General features: G+C 43.2%; 1 protein-coding gene across 2 annotated transcripts in view; it reads right to left on the bottom strand.

Moving 5' to 3' along the window:
* The window catches only part of LOC141147250 (uncharacterized), a 218,295-nt gene that overhangs the window by 121,464 nt on the left and 81,670 nt on the right, over positions 1-15,161 (bottom strand). Inside the window, exon 3 of one of the 2 annotated variants that reach the window (XR_012245042.1) lies at positions 711-831. The exons of the other annotated variant lie outside the window; for it this stretch is intronic. The gene's annotated coding sequence lies outside the window, so the exon portion shown is untranslated. The remainder of the gene's footprint in view (positions 1-710; positions 832-15,161) is intronic. 2 annotated transcript variants of the gene reach the window in all.

Raw genomic sequence — 15,161 nt, 5'->3', positions numbered from 1 at the left:
TAATATGGCCAGGACCGGACCATAGAACAGTCAGTTTTACTGACGTTATTTTAAAGTCAAATTAGAATGCCAAATATGTTGCGTCTTAAACAGACATGGCATCTTTAATTGCCAAACTAGTAAACGGTCTTAGCACTTCTTCTTGAAGCTTATCGCAATGTCAGCTTTCTGACTGGAATCTTGATAATGTTAGAAACACTGAGCCAGAAGCACTTCACCTGAATATTTTATCACAAGACGAATGAATTCTTATCGCACCCATTTTACAGAATTCATTATCTAATTATTTTTCGGTGACCAAACAAACATTAACATCCCACTCCCAAGGCCCAGTAAATAAATAAACTTGGAAGCCTACTTCGATCAGACCAGAAAGAAAGCCCCATTCTAAGAACCTTATCTTGTTTATCACATCGCCGCACCAGTAAATAACACACATCCAATGTACCGCAACAAAGCGCGTCGTCATTAAACTCTGAACCCTTTAAATACAAGTTGGATAATGTAAAGATAGAGAGGCAGTAATTGCTTTCAGCTCACGCCGGTTTGTGCGGCTCTCTCTACGGTGAGAAGAAGTTTTTGTTAATAGACTTCAGGGGCACCGTGTGTTAATTGAATATTGATGTCCACTCCTTCATTATCTCCACGCGGGACCAAAATGCCATGACAGTTTGTTTGAGAAATATGTAATGAAGTTTTTAAACTCAGACCTCGGTATCTGGTGGTCACTGGCTGGTCCATGCCATCTGCGTCCCGTAAAACGACTGTCTCCACAAATCATGCCACTGGAGTGGAAGTCGACTCCGTTGACTTGCTCCTGTGTTCTGGAATCTAAAAATAATAAAGTCAACGTGCGAGACAAAGACTTTTTTTCCTTCATTGAGTTTTCTGGTAGCACTGAGATTATGTGAAGATTTCAGTCAACTGAACACTTATATCTGTTTAAAGTGAACTTCTATCTTTCATAGTTCCTAGAATAAAAGGACATCAGAGATACTTTTCGTTGGCTAAAATGTTTTTTCATTAATTTAAAGGCAAACTATAGGCAAAATTGGAAATTCTTCATTCCCTTCCACCCTTCTTTAACCCAAAATGTGTCAGCTGTCCGGGTCCTTCACTAGGGCCATTTTCTGCTGTGTGGACCACGGATACAGATGTACAGATTAACCCTCCCCATCCTAGTCCCCTACAAACTCCTTCTGATGACAAACCCTACTCTAACCCAACATCTAAAGCAAGTTACAGTCAGCTGTCCGGGTCCCTTTCTGGGACCATTTTATGCTGTGGGGTCTACAGATTGAGATGTACAGGTAATCCCTCCCCATCCTGGTCCCCTACCAACTACTTCTGATGACGTAACTGCTCTTCTGGCTTCTGGGAGGACTCAATAGGAAGTTTTCAAAGTGAAATTCAACCATTGCTAATTCCTAAAATAAAAGGACACCAAAGATACCTTTCGTTGACCAATACAATTTTCACAAATTCAAAGCCCAACTATAAGCAAAGATAAAAATTCTCCTATCCCTCCCTCCTACCCTGACGTAAGACATTATTTTTAGTTTCACCTGGTGAAGAAATAATTACAGTCAGCTGTTCGGGTCCCTCACTGGGGCCATTTTCTGTCGCAGGGACCTTGGATCCAGATGTACAGGTTTCCCCTCCCCATCCTGGTTGCCTACCAACTCCTTCTATATGTAATTAAGTGGTCAGTTCCAGAATTTAAAAATGCTATGTTACAGCATCAACGTCCCCATGAAGGTATAGAAAATACAAAGTGGGGGGGTGGGACTTTATAGGTGCAATTAGTACAAGGATATACCAAACTGAATAGAATCGTAATTTATTAAAGTTACAAGGGTACATAAAAACAATAATATACAATATATGAACAGCTTTATGGTCATTCAAGATGTGTTATTGTAGCTCCTATAGTTGTTCCCACATCTTAATCCTACATGTTTCGCCCAAATGGCTTTCTCAGGGACAAACGTGGTTTTGTGGCTACTATATGAATGAACAGAAAGCAAATTACAAACAATACATGTAATCTTATATCAGAAAATACCAACACTATATATAGCGTATACAATAAATGTATTACATGAATGCATCTTATCTATTGGCAAGAGTTCCCTAAATGGAATCATACCTCAATGAGAAGGTAAAATCCAGTTATTGCCAAGCACACAGAAATAGGAGTCTGCCCGGGTGGCCCAGAGAAGCCCAGATGTAACAGGTTTGAGCCGTTCAAAAAATGCCGGATCTCCCGCAGGGAGGGATAAAGCGTGAAGTATATATATCAATATACAAGCAAGATATAGCACGCTTGACATCATTGGGCAGGGCAAGCTGTTTATTCATGCTCAAATTTACCAATTTTTCTCCCTTTGTATTTGGCAATTTTTTCTGCCCCATTTGGGATTTATATGAATGTTTGGTACCATCTAGTGCTTAATCAGGCTCCCTGCATCCCCTATACTGATAATATAGAAGTAAGTTGTTTTGACATGGAATAACATAGGATTGTATAATTAATAGTAAAGGTGATGAACCAATTGATTATACATTTTTCTTATTAATCTTTAGGCTATATCTTTCTTGTATTTTGATATATACAGTATCTCACAAACGTTTTTGTAAATATTTTATTCTATCTTTTCATGTGACAACACTGAAGAAATTACACTTCACTTCCTCATAGAAGGTTAATAAATAATGAGGCACTATTCCTCCCACTGACACCAAGAATGGGGCAATATTTCTTTCACTGATACCAATGAAGGGGTACTGCTTTTCCCACTAATATAATGATGGGGCACTACTCCTCCTCATACTGACCACCAACCCTAAGACCGTGTTTATTCTCACTGATGCTGGGTCTGGGACATTTTATACCCCCCACTGACCACAATCCGGCCCTCCTAAAGTGTGAAGGACAGTAAACTGGCCCTTTGTTTGAAAAGTTTGGAGACCCCTGGTGTAAAGTATTAAGTGTACAGCTTGTATAACAGTGTAAATTTGCTGTCCCCTCAAAATAACTCAACACACAGCCAATATTTTGTGTGGCCACCATTATTTTCCAGCACTGCCTTAACCCTCTTGGACATGGAGTTCACCAGAGCTTCACAGGTTGCCACTGGAGTCCTCTTCCACTCCTCCATGATGACATCACAGAGCTGGTGGATGAGATCTTGTGCTCCTCCACCTTCTATTTGAGGATGCCCCACAGATGCTTAATAGGGTTTGGCCAGTCCATCACCTTTACCCTCAGCTTCTTTAGCAAAGGCAGTGGTCATCTTGGAGGTGTGTTTGGGGTCATTATCATGTTGAAATATTTCCCTGCGGCCCAGTATCCGAAGGGAGGGGATCATGCTCTGCTTCAGTATGTCACAGTACATGTTTGCATTCATGGTTCCCTTAGTGAACTGTAGCTCCCCAGTGCCGGTGTTCTGCCGAGAAACTTCCCCCCAGCGGATAAGGACTCCCCTGTACTGCGCAGGCGCAGCATTTGCGTGGTACAAGCCGCCGAAAATAGCCAAAGCTGAACAGCTGATAGTCAGCTGTACACGGCGCCTGTAACAGGGCTCCTCTCGGGCTTGCTTCGCTCGCCACGCTTCGGGCATGGCCTCGTTTCGCTTGGCATAGTTTTATTCAAACTCTATGCCCACTTGGATGGTGGGGCTTGAACCTGTAGAGCTGACGATTAGCTGTTCAACTTCAGAGACATTCGGCGGCTCCCTAGTCGTTCGTACTGTGCAAGCGCAGGCATGTGCAGTACAGGGGGGTCCTTATCCGCCGGGGGAACTTTCTCGGCAAGACACCGGAAGCACTCATGCAGCCCCAGACCATGACACTCCCACTACCATGCTTTACTGTAGACAAGACACATTTGTCTTTGTACTCCTCACCTGGTTGCTGCCACACACGCTTGACACCATCTGAACCAAGTAAGTTTATCTTGGTCTCATCAGACCACAGGAAATGTTTCCAGTAATCCATGTCCTTAGTCTGCTTGTCTTCAGCAAACTGTTTGCGGGCTTTCTTGTGCATCATGCTGACCAATTTGATGCAGTGTGCGGCGTATGGTCTGAGCACTGACAGGCTGACCCCCCACCCCTTCAACCTCTGCAGCAATGCTGGCAGCACTCATACGTCTATTTCCCAAAGACAACATCTGAATATGATGCTGAGCACGTTCACTCAACTTCTCTGGTCGACCATGGCAAGGCCTGTTCTGAGTGGAACCTGTCCTGTTAAACCGCTGTATGGTCTTGGCCACCGTGCTGCAGCTCAGTTTCAGGGTCTTGGCAATCTTCTTATAGCCTAGGCCATCTTTATGTAGAGCAACAATTCTTTTTTTTTTTTTAGATCCTTAGAGAGTTCTTTGGCATGAGGTGCCACGTTGAACTTACAGTGACCAGTATGAGAGAGTGAGAGCGATAACGCCAAATTTAACACACCTGTTCAACATTCACACCTGAGACCTTGTAGCACTAACGAGTCACATGTCACTGGGGAGGGAAAATGGCTAATTGGGCCCAATTTGGACATTTTCACTTAGGGGTGTACTCACTTTTGTTGTCAGCAGTTTAGACATTAATGGCTGTGTACCTAATAAAAAGTGCAGCGCTATGAAAAATGAATCAGATAATACAAATATGTGTAGACTAGAAATAAAGTACAAATGTGCACATATTAACCCTGACTGTTGTACAGTATTCATGTGAAATCAGCACAGTGCAGAAACAAAAATAGCTTGAATACAAATCCAATATTAAATGGAGTGCAAAATAAACACATATGCAAAAGTTCATTGGTGATTTAAGTTCACTGAGAGAAATCCTTATGAAACATGGATCCAATAAGTGAAATCACTTGTGAACTGTGAAGCATGAAAACGTGACCACGTGAGACCCGTCACCACAGATAGACAAGAGGCTTACCGGAGAGCCAGGGACCACCCTTATTCAGGGGGGTCACAAAGCGCTTTTTGGATCTGGGATCCGTTGAAGAGATAACCTGATGTCCTGGGCGTCCCCCATCGGAGATCCCCACAGATATCGTGCAATAGTCAGATTCAATACAATAGCGTCAATGCCAGAGTACCAATGTTCAAATATGCAAAAAAGGGGAAAAAAACTCCAATAGTGCAATAATGTGTTTTAAAATTGCTTTAATGCGGGGTAATGCAATACTGCATAAAATGGAATGACCCACAGACGAGTCAACCGCTTGAAGTAGATAAAAATGGAATTCCAAACAAAAATAAAAGCACATCAACATGTAAGGCCATCGCGCATGCGCAGAGCATGTGTGCGTAGCGTCCCGACGTTCGTTTAGTCAGATGTGACGATGTGTACCACTGATGACGTCACATCTGACAAAACGATCATTAAACTCCATTTAATATTGGATTTGTATTCAAGCTATTTTTGTTTCTGCACTGTATTGATTTCATATAAATATTGTCACCTGGAGTATGCCATCCAGTTCTGGGCACCAGTCCTCAGGAAGGATGTGCTGGAAATGGAGTGATTACAGAGAAGGGCAACAAAGCTAATAAACGGACTGGAAGATTTTAGTTCTGCGGCCCTTTGCTTGCCTTTTATCTGGCCCTTGGGGTGCTTTTCCTCCTTCTGATGCAAAACACTATTCCTCTCACTGACTCCAAAAATGAGGCATAATTCTTATTACTGACATCAACAATGGGACACTATTTCTCCCATTGACACCAACAATGGGGCACCTTTTTTTCCCACTGGCACTAACAATAAAGCATCATTCCTCCCCCCCTAAATTCAAAGATGCATTGTTTGCTCCCACTGATGCCAGGACAGCTGGTTACAGTCTGCCCCCCCCCCCCAAAAGTCTGACCCTTTATTTAGAAAGTTTGGAAACCCCTGTTCTAGAGGGATTCCACAGGTATGGTATAAGTATAGTTATATTGGTCCAAGGTAGAATTCCTCCTTTTTACAATTGTATATTTATTGGGTTTTGCAAAGGTAATACAGAAAAAGATCAAGTCAACACATTACACCAATATGATGGAAGCACACGGCATCACAAGATATTTAAAGTATGAATAGCTGGAGAAACGAGTACATAAAACATGAGAGCAATATAAAGGCTTGGAAATGGGGATAAAGGCCAACAAAAGAGCAAGCTTAATATATATGAGGGAAATGTCTCAAGGGGGGACACACCATGGTATGGAGATAAAAATATAAAAAGTGAAATCTCTCATGCTACCAAGTGAATAAACTAAAAAGCTAATAAAACTGCTGCTAGACCTGTAGTGTACACAGTGCACATAAATGAATGTGAGTATAAGATGATCAGCGCGGATTTCTATACTAATATCCAAAATACAAGAACTACTAAACTGTGACATGCTACTAATCACAAACAATAATGAATAATAATAAAGTCCAGTAACAGCAAACAAGTGCTTCCAGTTATAATGGATTGCAAACAAAATTCCAGTGACTTCACACAATTGCTTAGTGCTCCCAGAACTCTCACCTCTATGTGATGTCGAATAAGCCTCATAAGTATCTAATAGATGGTGGCGGGCTTCCACTTCCAGACTCACGAATACCAGATGACTCAAGGTTCCGGATGTCTCTATGTGGTGTTAGGTCAGCCTTACAGATATCATATGGTGGTGACGGGCTTCCACGGTATAGAGCGATGCAACATACAGTATCTCACAAAAGTGAGTACACCCCTCACATTTTTGTAAACACTTAATTACCGTATTTATCGGCGTATAACACGCACTTTTTTCCCCTTAAAATCAGGGGAAAGTCGCAGGTGCGTGTTATACGCCGATCCCCGCCGATCCCGAGATGTCACATCTTCAAAATCGCGGACCGCGATTTGAAAATGGCGCCGCCGGAGCCGAAGTACACAGAGCCGGTCCTCGGCTCTTTCTGGCGGCTCTCGTTTACTTTCGGCTCCACTCGTAGTCCCGAGCGGAGCTATCCGAACCTACTCTGGAAGCAGGGACAGGGGATCCCAGGCTGCACGGGGGCAAGGCTGCACTGGGGAAGGCTGCACTGACAAGGCTGCACTGGGGAAGGCTGTACTGACAAGGCTGCACTGGGGAAGGCTGCACTGGGGAAGGCTGCACTGGGGGAAGGCTGCACTGACAAGGCTGCACTGACAAGGCTGCACTGACAAGGCTGCACTGACAAGGCTGCACTGACATGGCTGCACTGACAAGGCTGCAATGAAGGGCATTTAAATGTAAGTTTTTTTCCCTTCAACTTCCCTCCTAAAAGTTTTTTTTCCTTAAAATTCCCTCCTAAATTGGGGTGCGTGTTATACGCTGGTGCGTGTTATACGCCGATAAATACGGTATATGTGACAACACTGTACCGTACACAGGTACATTATCTCACAAAAGTGAGTACACCCCTCACATTTTTGTAAATCTTTTCTTCTATCTTTTCATGTGACAACACTGAAGAAATGACACTTTGCTACATTGTAAAGTAGTGAGTGTACAGCTTGTATAACAGTGTAAATTTGTTGTCCCCTCAAAATAACGCAACACACAGCCATTAATGTCTAAACCGTTGGCAACAAAAGTGAGTAAAATGTCCGAATTGGGCCCAAAGTGTCAATATTTTGTGTGGCCACCATTATTTTCCACCACTTCCTTAACCCAGTTGGGCATGGAGTTCACCAGAGCTTCACAGGTTGCCACTGGAGTCCTCTTCCACTCCTCTATGATGACATCACGGAGCTAGTGGATGTTAGAGACCTTGCGCTCTTCCACCTTCCATTTGAGGATGCCCCACAGATGCTCAATAGGGTTTAGGTCTGGAGACATGCTTGGCCAGTCCATCATCTTTACCCACAGCTTCTTTAGCAAGGCAGTGGTCATCTTGGAGGTGGGTTTGGGGTCGTTATCTTGTTGGAATACTGCCCTGTGGCCCAGCCCCTGAAGGGAGGGGATCATGCTCTGCTTCAATATGTCACAGTACATGTTGGCATTCATGGTTCCCTCAATGAACTGTAGCTCCCCAGTGCCGGCAGCACTCATGCAGCCCCAGACCATGACACTCCCACCACCATGCTTGACTGTAGGCAAGACACACTTGTCTTTGTACTCCTCACCTGGTTGCCGCCACACACGCTTGACACCATCTGAACCAAATAAGTTTATCTTGGTCTCATCAGACCACAGGACATGGTTCCAGTAATCCATGTCCTTAGTCTGCTTGTCTTCAGCAAACTGTTTGCGGGCTTTCTTGTGCATCATCTTTAGAAGATGGAACGACAGCCATGCAGATCAATTTGATGCAGTGTGCAGCGTATGGTCTGAGCACTGACAGGCTGACCCCCCCACCCCTTCAACCTCTGCAGCAATGCTGGCAGCACTCAAGCATCCCAAAAACAACCTCTGGATATGATGCTGAGCACGTGCACTCAACTTCTTCGGTCCACCATGGCGAGGCCTGTTCTGAGTGGAACCTGTTCTGTTAAAAAGCTGTATGGTCTTGGCCACCATGCTACAGCTCAGTTTCAGGGTCTTGGCAATCTTCTTACAGCCTAGGCCATCTTTATGTAGAACAACAATTCTTTTTTTGCAGATCCTCATAGAGTTCTTTGCCATGAGGTGCCATGTTGAACTTCCAGTGACCAGTATGAGAGAGTTGAGTGATAACACCAACTTTAACACACCTGCTCCCCATTCACACCGAGACCTTGTGACACTATTGAGTCACATCACACCGGGAAGGGAAAATGGCTAATTGGGCCCAATTTGGACATTTTCCCTTAGGGGTGTACTCACTTTTGTTGCCAGCGGTTTAGACATTAATGGCTGTGTGTTGAGTTATTTTGAGGAGACAGCAAATTTACATTGTTATACAAGCTGTACACTCACTACTTTACATTGTAGCAAAGTGTCATTTTTTCAGTGTTGTCACATGAAAAGATAGGAGAAAATATTTACAAAAATGTGAGGGGTGTACTCACTTTTGTGAGATAATGTACCTGTGTACAGGTAACCAAAAACAATACGAATTAGAGACGAGCGGTAGCTAACCAGGGGTTTGGGAGGCAGACTCCAAATTGAACTGAGAATCGTCCCACAAATCTCAGACCTTTGAAAATTGGGATAAAGAGTCTCGTACAACTGCCATTAAAGTTCCACCCAAAAATGGAACTGCTTTAAGTGAAGGTGACCACCTGACATGCCACATTTGGCACGTAATTTTTTTTTGGGGTGGGAGCGGATACCTTCTTTTTAGGGGCATCCAGCTCCCACTTCCTCCCAGGGCTCTGCGGCACCGGAAGAAGATCACCTCTGCCCCCTTCCTCTGTGCTATCTTCTGGGACACGTCACAGGTCCCAGAAGATTGCCCGGTCAATCACATCGCACAGCTCGGCTCGCGCATGTGCAGTGTGTGCCCAGCTGGGAAGCCACAGCTGGCGGCCCAAGGTCACAATGAGGGCGCCGAGGAGAGGAGGGGGAGAGGAGCGGGGCTTCATTCGCCCCCACATCGCTGGACCGTGGGACAGATGAGTGCCCGATTATTAAAAGTCAGCAGCTACACTTTTTTGTAGCTGCTGACTTTTATATGGGTGGAACTCCGCTTTAAGTGTTACGTTCTATGTATGCGAACTATGGTGTGTAACAATTGGGAATATGTGGGAGGATTGGGAGATAACCAACATAGAGGTATAACCCTTTTTGCAGCTAATAAGATAAATGAAACCAATCTCTTGGCATATTTGGAGATACCTGTAACAGGGAGACCTCGTATCTAATGGACAGGATCCAAAGGGGAAATCAGTCCTAAAGAGGTTCTGAAGGAGAGATTGCACCGAGACCCCAAATGGTCGGATCCCGGGACAATCCCAAAAAATGTGATAATGCATGCCCATGTCATGATGACCTCTCCTGGAATTCCTCCTAAAGCCATAACTTGACCTTTCAAAGTATATCACCCTCAACAGAGCCGTACTTACCGACTCCTGCCCAAAATGTATCAGCCTGTCCTACATCAACATTGAGGTCATGCACCAAGAATGACCCGTATCAGATTCTGTGAAATAAAAAACAACTGAATTGGAAAATCTGCTGGTATATAACAATTTAACCTCGCACCCCATGCTGAGCGGGTAGGGAAGAAGTGGTTTGATTGGACATGCAGCGGACATCCAGCTGTGTAATGAGTCTCCCACATTCACAGAAGCAGCAGATCTCAATCTTCCAGCTCGCTGGGCATTCTCTCATGTGGAAAGGTCTCTTCTCTCTCTGGGACGTACAAAACGCCACAAATCCTGCTCTGATTAGAGGAACGAATGTCTACAAATGACAGAAGGCTGCAAGAACAGATTGCTGGATTGTATGAGACAGCAGCAGACGAAGGGAAATGTAAAGCTGTCATACTTTATACGAGCGAACTACAGAGATTCAAAATGTGTACCATTAACCACTTCCGGACCGCTTCCGGACCGCCGCACGCCGATATACATCCTAACTTTGAAGAGGAATATCGTTGTTATGGCAGCAGCTAGCTGCCATAACCCCGGTATCCTCTTCTTCGGCGGTAGGTCTGGTTTCCGATAATAGTGGTCTCTGCGGCAGATTCGCCACAAGATCACTTTTATCAGCGGCGGGAGAGGGGCCCCCTCCCGCCGCTCTCCTGGTGCCCTCCGCCGCTTACTGGAGCCGTCGGTGGCAGCGGAGGCGATCGGATCCTTCTCGGTGTTAGGTATGGAGACCACCCGTCTCCATACCATTGCAGGGCGGAATTGACGTTAAAACTTTACTTACGGCCATAGCTCTTAAAGGGACATTTTTTTTATTTCTATTTTCAAACGACATGTGTTTTTCTGGGGTTTTTTTTTTGCATTTCAGTGTAAATATGAAATCTGTTCTCTTTTTGACCCCAGACCTGGTAATGCTTTTTTTCTATTACAAGGGATGTTTACATTCCCTGTAATAGGAATAAAAGTGACACTTTTTTTTTTTAAAGAACAGTGTAAAAATAAAAAATAAAAGGTAAAATAAATAAGAAAAAATAAATACATTTTTAAATGCACCCCGTCCCGCCGAGCTCGTGCGCGGAAGCGAACGCATATGTGAGTAGCGTCTGCATATGAAAACGGTGTTCAAACCCAACATGTGAGGTATCGCCGCGATCGGTAGACTGAGAGCAATAATTCTAGACCTCCTCTTTAACTCAAATCATGCAACCTGTAGAATTTTTTAAACGTGGATTTTTAAGTGTAAAAGTTTGTCTCCATTCCACGAGCGAGCGCATCTTTGAAGCGTGACATGTTGGGTATCAATTTACTCGGCGTAACATTATCTTTCACAATGGAAAAAAAAAATTAGGCTAACTTAACTGTTGTCCTTATTTTTTCATTCAAAAAAGTGTATTTTTTCCAAAAAAAGTGTGCTTGTAAGACCGCTGCGCAAATACGATAAGACAGAAAGTATTGCAACGATTGTCATTTTATTCTCTAGGGTGTTAGAAAAAAAATATATAATGTTTGGGAGTTCTAAGTAATTTTTTTAGCAAAAACCTGTTTTTACCTTGTAAACAACAAATCCCAAAAAGAGGCTTGGTCCTTAAGTGGTTAAAGTCCCCTCAGCTGGCTTGTCAGATTAGCCAATAAAATGTAACATTTAAAAAGGATGTCACAAAGAAATTTGTAAAACAGTCCAAAGAAAGAACATTTGGTTAAGTCTAGGTATAGTGTTATATATTGAAAAATGTCTGTCGGTGTGAGAACTTTTACAAACAGAATTTTCAATGCAATTGTAGTTGTCAGGACCTGGATTGGAACCTGAAACCTCTGTGGTGTCCGACAATATCTCTCTTTGCTGAGCCACCTGAGATGCTCGCCAACTCCCTGCCTGATATCTTAGACAACCTTGCCCTGTGTCTTGTTTTTCTTAAACCTTGAACCCTTTGCTCCTCCCATGAACTTCCTATTTAAGCCATGTCTCTGCACTTCCTGTTTGCCAGATTATTGTTCTCTCTCCAGCCAATATCTCACTCCTGTCACTCCTGCTACCAGTTCCTGGACAAGGTCATCCAGCGCCCAGTGCAAAGATGCCAAAATGCGCCCCCTGCTACCCTTAGAGTTAGGGTCAAGGCATCCCCATCCCTGCAATAAACCATTGCACCCAAGGCAATTCCTGCCCACTCCTTGTCCCGGCCCTGCCTACTGCCATCCATATCTTTGCTACCACTAATTAGCAACCTTTGGCTTATTCCTCGTCTATACTTTTGCTTGGTCCCAACCTGCAACCACTTGTTACCCGAGCCTCAGCTTGTTTACAACCTGCTATATCTGCTATATCTGCTATATCTGCTATATCTGCTACTGGACCCTGGCTTGCTCACCTCCTGGTGGGGAGATCCTAAAGACTACAACCTGGTACTAACATTCAGCAAAACCCATCTCCACCATCAGGAGCTCTGGTGAATATTGCTTAGTACCTAGACCGCGCACATTGGGTGAGCTCATGTTATTCGCCAGGGTGATCTGTTGCATACCTATCCTGCTGGTTGGTGGGAGCCGCTTTTTTTTTTTTTCTTCAGATTTTTTTAATGAAATTTAAAAAAAAAATACAAACAAAGCATACAAAACATATCACACAAGACATGACAAATACAAAACCTAAACAAAGGAAAGGGCGAAAAAAAACCCCTACATTTTTTCCCCTAAACCCTTAAGAAGATAAAATATACATATAAACGACAATCGCTAAAGTGCAAGCTGGCCTATCCCAAACAAAATTGACGTCCTTTTGTTCCCCACAAATAGAACTTTCTTTTGGTGGTATTTGATCGCCTCTGCGGTTTTTATTTTTTGCGCTATATACAAAAAATAGCGACAATTTTGAAAAAAAAAACACATTATTTTTTACTTTTTGCTATAATAAATTTCCCCAAAAAAATATAAAAAAACATTTTTTTCCCTCAGTTTAGGCCAATACATATACTTCTACATATGTTTGGTAAAAAAAATCTCAATAAGCGTTTATTGATTGGTTTACGCAAAAGTTATAGCGTCTACAAAATAGGGGATAGTTTTATGGCATTTTTATAAATAATTTTTTTTTTACTAGTAATGGCGGCGATCAGAAATTTTTATCATGACTGCGACATTTTGACAGATCGGACACTTTTGACGCTATTTTGGGACCATTCACATTTATACAGCGATCAGTGCGATTAAAAATGCATTGATTACTGTGTAAAGGTGACTGGCAGTGAAAGGGTTAACCAGGAGGGGGCGCTGCAGGGGTTAAGTGTGTCCTAGGGAGTGATTCTAACTGTGGGGGGGAGGGGCTATGTGTGACATGACACTGATCACCGCTCCCGATTACAGGGAGCTGTGAGCAGTGTCATTAGTCAGAACGGGGAAATGCTTGTTTACATCAGCATTTCCCCCCTGTTCTTCCTCTCCGTGAGACGATCATGGGTATACCCACGGACATCGAGTCCGTGGGACCCGCGATCACACTCACGGAACCCGCAACGGGCGGGCACATGCCCGCAAACCGCTTCTTAAAGGGCAACATACAGGAGAGTTAGTATGCCTGTAAGTGCCCTTCTGCCGCAGTATATCTGCGTGAAGCGGTCGACAAGCGGTTGAAGATGTCCTTTCCTTTTCAATCTGAAGCCGCTCTAATTATCTGTAAACTGCAGTATGGTCACCTGGAGGCGCTCCGTAGACAGATTGTATACAGAACGCACCCCCCAGATATGTAATTTCCTGCATGTGTGATTGGCTCACAAAAAAAAACCTTTTTTTTTGGTTCAAAACAAGCAGAAGTAAACAGGGTCACGTATCCAGTGCTTAGATGTAGAGTATACCTAATGAAACTAAGCAGCTGCTATATTCATACAAAACATTTAAAAAAAGAAGCAAAAAAAGTTCCACAATTTTGTCCTTTCCAGCTTAAGCAGCGCTAAAAAAAATGTATAAAATATAAAATGAAAACACATTAAATCTAAAAGTGATATAAAAGTCCCAGTGCTGAGTGATTTAACATATCATTGTGACAGTTCATATCAAAGTCATCAGCTGAGTGGACGTTCGACCATCACCACACCATGTGATTCCAGCTCCCTATAGGAATTGCACTCACCAGATTCCTAATAAACGCCTTTGTATAGTGTGTTCGGCTTTTTTTTTATCATTTAATCGTGTCCTTCTGATATTGATTGAAAAAGCCGAACACACTATACAAAGGCGATTGTTTATTAGGAATCTGGTGAGTGCAATTCCTATAGGGAGTGGAATAACATGGTGTGGTGATAGTCGAATGTCTACTCAGCTGATGACATTGATATGAACTGTCACAATGATATGTTAAATCAAAACACCGGGACTTTTATATCACTTTTAGATTTAATGTGTTTTCATTTTATATTTTATTAATTTTTTAGCGCAACTGGGTCATGCCCCAGTTGAAGGCCTTTAGGTCGAAACGCGTAGGACTTGCTGTACATGCTTCCTACATTGCTTTTATTACCAATTTTTGTGATCACATTTTATGCAATCATCTGTCATTAATGTTTTGTACTTTTTATAAGAATAAAAATCTTCTACTTTTTATGACCTGCACCATATGGAGCCATTTTTCATTTTCTTTTTGTAACATGGTTTTAATGTGACAACGTTCCATTTGTCATTGGCTCCCTGTACGGACCCTCTATTGAGGTCCAATCTTTACCTGCTTGGAGTCCGAGTTCTGGATATTTGGTGGCCATACCTGGATCCATACTTGCTGATCGATCCAATGTCTGCTTCTAGAGTGATCTCTCTACAGGCTCCGTCTACCCCTGAGTTGGTACTACCGATGAGTATCTGGCTTTCTGCCAACATAAGCCTGATTGACCCACTGTCGTATGACAGGTGGGTCCACCATGTCTGGTAAGAAGTATTTATCCACAACCTTCCATTAGACGAATGTCCATCTCGTTTTGTATCTGGCTTTCTGCCAACATAAGCCTGATTGACCCACCCTCGTATGACAGGTGGGTCCACCATGTCTGGTAAGAAGTATTTATCCACAACCTTCCATTAGACGAATGTCCATCTCGTTTTGTATCTGTCTTTCTGCCAACATAAGCCTGATTGACCCACTGTCGTATGACAGGTGGGTCCACCTTGTC

This window comes from Aquarana catesbeiana, linkage group LG06 (genome assembly GCF_042186555.1).
Source record: "Aquarana catesbeiana isolate 2022-GZ linkage group LG06, ASM4218655v1, whole genome shotgun sequence".
Taxonomy (NCBI): domain Eukaryota; kingdom Metazoa; phylum Chordata; class Amphibia; order Anura; family Ranidae; genus Aquarana; species Aquarana catesbeiana.
The sequence above is the reverse complement of the archived record's forward strand: the minus strand, read 5'-3'. Positions and strand labels throughout refer to the sequence as shown.